The sequence below is a fragment of the Pseudopipra pipra genome, chromosome 23 (genome assembly GCF_036250125.1).
Source record: "Pseudopipra pipra isolate bDixPip1 chromosome 23, bDixPip1.hap1, whole genome shotgun sequence".
Classification (NCBI taxonomy): domain Eukaryota; kingdom Metazoa; phylum Chordata; class Aves; order Passeriformes; family Pipridae; genus Pseudopipra; species Pseudopipra pipra.
In genome coordinates, this window is record NC_087571.1 from 5,848,839 (window position 1) to 5,853,004 (window position 4,166).

Genomic DNA, 4,166 nt, shown 5'->3' on the forward strand with positions numbered 1-4,166 from the left:
CCGCAGTTGGCTCAGGTCAGTGCAGCCACTTCCATCCGTGTGTCCTTGGAAGGAGTGCAGTCTGTTCCAGCAGCATCACATCACTTCCAACTGTGGGAAATAATGGTCTTGTCATTTGCTAAGTGTGGGGTTTTTTGCATTTTTTCCTCAGCTCCTGGGATGCCCGTGGGGGATGGCTGGAGGTGCAGGACCCATCCCAGTGGGATCTCGGGGCAGGATGGGGCCTCACCCCAAAGCCCTGCAGCAGATCCTGCCCTTGCATGACCCATCCCAGCAGTGTCGGTGTAACTGGGGGGAAGTTTGGCTCACACTCCTTAGGATTGCTTTGTTTTCCCGAGAAACCCATCGGTCAGAGGCAGCACAGGGAGCTCCCGGGGTGTGTCTGCACCGGGGAGCTTTGGGGCAGCAGTGGGTGCTTCTGTCCCTGGGGTGAGCTCAGGTTGTCAGATCAGTGGTACCTCTGTCCCTGGGGTGAGCTCAGTTTGTCAGATCAGTGGGTACCTCTGTTCCCGTGGGTGAGCTCAGTTTGTCAGATCAGTGGTACCTCCATTGCTCTTGGGGAGCTCAGTTTGTCAGATCAGTGGTACCTCTGTCCCTGGGGTGAGCTCAGTTTGTCAGATCAGTGGTACCTCTGTTCCCATGGGTGAGCTCAGTTTGTCAGATCAGTGGTACCTCTGTTCCCATGGGTGAGCTCAGTTTGTCAGATCAGTGGTACCTCTGTTCCCGTGGGTGAGCTCAGTTTGTCAGATCAGTGGTACCTCTGTCTCTGGGGGTGAGCTCAGTTTGTCAGATCAGTGGGTACCTCTGTTCCCGTGGGTGAGCTCAGTTTGTCAGATCAGTGGTACCTCTGTTCCCGTGGGTGAGCTCAGTTTGTCAGATCAGTGGTACCTCCATCCCTGGGGTGAGCTCAGTTTGTCAGATCAGTGGTACCTCCATCCCTGGGGTGAGCTCAGTTTGTCAGATCAGTGGTACCTCCATCCTTGGGGGTGAGCTGAGTTTATCAGATCAGTGGGTACCTCTGTTCCCATGGGTGAGCTCAGTTTGTCAGATCAGTGGTACCTCCATTGCTCTTGGGGAGCTCAGTTTGTCAGATCTCTGCAGAGTTTTGGCTGGTTTTGTCATCTGTGTGTTGGACCTCCCCAGTTCTACCCCCTGAGAGCTGAGCTGCCCAGTGCCAACCATCAGCCCCTGTTGGGTGAAAAGGGGGAACTCCCCCCTGGATTGGCCTTTCTGTTGGAAAAGGGGCCCAGCCCAGGGCCCAGCCCAGCCCCCACACTGACAGAGGGTCTGGGGTTGGAACTGGGGCAGCTTTAAGGTCCCTTCCAACCCAAACCATTCCATGGGTGGAGTGAACACCACTCCAAGCAGGAGTGAACCCTGTGAGCTCCTTCTTCACGTTCTCACAACTCCTCCCAGTCCTTGCAGTGCTTTGACACTCGCCCTTATTGGGGGGTCATTTATTTAATGTACAAGTTGCCCGTTCCCAGGGCAGCCCAGACTTCCCTGCTCTGAGTTCCACCTCTGAGGAGGTGCCAGCCCAGCCCCTGGGCACTGTGTGTGTTGGTGTGTGTGCCCATCCCCAGCCAGGGGCCCCAGGAGTGCTGACATTGTGCTGCCCATGCGTGAAGGTGACGACAGTGCATCCCGTCCTTCAGCTTTGAGAGTGGACTTTTATTTTCACACTTTTCTATGGAGCCTTCAAACCCCACATTTTTCACACCTAGGCTGTTTTGGTAGTTGTTCTCAGCCCCTCCATTGCCATCCTTCCCCAGCATTCCCTACTTTTGGGGGCCTTCTATCTTGTTAAAAAAAGAAAAAAACAAAAAATCTTTTTACCGAGTGAAACATCGAGTCCACCTTTATCCCCATTCTCACTGGTGTAAATACTGATACTAACTGAGGATTTTGACTTTGCATTCTGTCAGAATACTGTGTTCAAATAAAAATTACAAAAAAAAAAAAAAAAAAAAAAAAAAGAAAAGCTGCTGCCCTTCTTTAGCTGCTCTGCCAGGGCCCAACAACCCCTGAGTGTCCCAAACAGTGGTTTAAAGTTTGTGTCTTTGCCCCACTGCATTTATTTATTCATTTCCCTCGGATAACAAGCACACAGGTGCAGTTCCATGGCCGCTGTGAAACAGGGACAGCTTTTTTTCCCTCCCCCAAAAAAGGCACTTCCCTGTTGTGTGGCTATGGAAGGTGTGAGTTTTGGCTTTCAAAGTCCTCCTTAACCCATCCTGAATTGGATGCCTGAACTTGATTAATGAGGGTTCAATCTAATGAATTTATTTAATAAATGAATTCAATTAAGGGTCTTTATCTTTTTTTCCTAAATTTTAACCAAAACCCGCCAAAATGCCCAAATTTAATTTTTCTAGTCTGGGGGTTGCAAGGGGTGGGGTGTCTGTTTACTTTTTCTTAAGAATATTTTCAGAAATTCGGAGTTTATTTTCACACAGTTTATTTTCACATTTGGCTGAAAAAGACCTTTTTTTTTTTTCTCCCCCCCACTACCCATTTGATATAAAACCCCCACCAATTCCTTTCAAGTGGGGGAAACGTGAACTGGCCCAAGTCCCCGGTTGGGTTTGAAGGGAGGGCTCTGAGGTTGCTTTTGTGTTCCTGGCTTTAGCAGCTGCTTCCCTGGATGCCCCCAGTGCCTGCTCTGCATCCAGTGCCGGGTGTCTGGAATCCCTTCCCTGGCTTTGCCTCCTTTCCTGCTGCACCAGCTTCAGCTCCAGGAGCTCAGGTATTTTTCCCTCTTCTCCCAGAGATAACAGAGGGCCCTGGAGCCTCGTTTGCTGTGGCTGCTGAGCACATGTCCTCGTGTGGAAAAGTGGGGTTTCCTTCCCCTGGAGCTGTGGTTGTGCTCAGTGACAAACAGCTGACAAATTCTTTGCAAGATCTTTGTGTTTCTTCAGCCGTTTTTCAGTCTCCAGACCTGCCTTTTAATTTCCATTTTAGTTCTTTAACTCCTCTCTCCCTCTGTTAAGGCCGTGGCACCCGACTGGCAAAGTCACCCTGGCTGAGTGTGGCAACTTTAACCCCCAGTCTGGCCTGAATTTAGGGTAAGTAATTAGTAATTTGGGGTAATAAGAGCAGGGCTGGGGGGGAGTTAGGGGCGTGGATGGAGATGTTTGTGCTACAAACACCTTCTTTCTCTTGTTCTTTCCAGACATTATAATTGGTTGGTTTGTAATCAAATTGTGAATCTCGTGCATGTGCTTCAGGGCATCATTTTAAGTGCTTTTGTTTGGAAATGGAGACCTGGACACCTTTCAGTAAAGGTGTGTCTCACCTGTGCAGATCTGCTGCACCAGCACAGCGGGGTTTTGTTCCCCAGGGTTTCTGGGGTAACCAGTAAAAAAACCAGCTTTCTGAGCATCCCAGTGCCAGAGCCATCACCTCGAGGGGGGGTTTAATTGGACCCCACGGACACGGGGCTGGAAACAGCTTCATTAGAGGGAAAAACCCCCACCTTTGGGATGGTGAATGACGCAGGCAGAGCTGGCTGCAGCGGGAGAAGGGAGATGTTTGGGTTTGGTGCATGAGGGAGGGGAAAAGGGGTTTAAGGGATATTCTGGCTCCAAAGGGGGTGGATGGGGCAGGGGATGTGCTGCCTGTGGAGTGAGGGAGCTCAGCATCTTGCTGGCACACGGGATTCCTCCTCCCGGGAGCCGTGGAAGCAGAGGTAGGCGAATGGAGCTGCGGGGTGGAAATTTATAGTGAGAATTTCTAATTTCACACCCATCAGACCCCACAGTGACCCGTCCTTGGGCGCTGCCGCCGCTGCCAGGTCACCTCGCTGTGCCTGTGCCGTTCTCTCCCGGGCGGGCGGGTGAGGATGTGCCTGGAATGGGAACATCCCGGCGGCGCAGCAGGAGCTGGGCGATGCTCTGGCTCCCTTTGGTGGCCGACAGCTCCTATAACCACCACCTCCAGCGCTCTGGCTTTGGAAACGCGGCCCCGCAGCGTCTCCCGACGAGGTGATTGTTAACAATAATAAAGAATTCCTCCACGGAAAGAGGGTGGTCACGGGAGGGGGCTGCGCAGGGAGGTTTGGAGTCCCCATCCCTGGAGGAGTCCAAGGGACGAGTGGACGCGGCGCTCGATGACAAGGTGGGGATGGTCACAGGTTGGACGGGGTGGGATGGGAGGGCTTTTCCAAC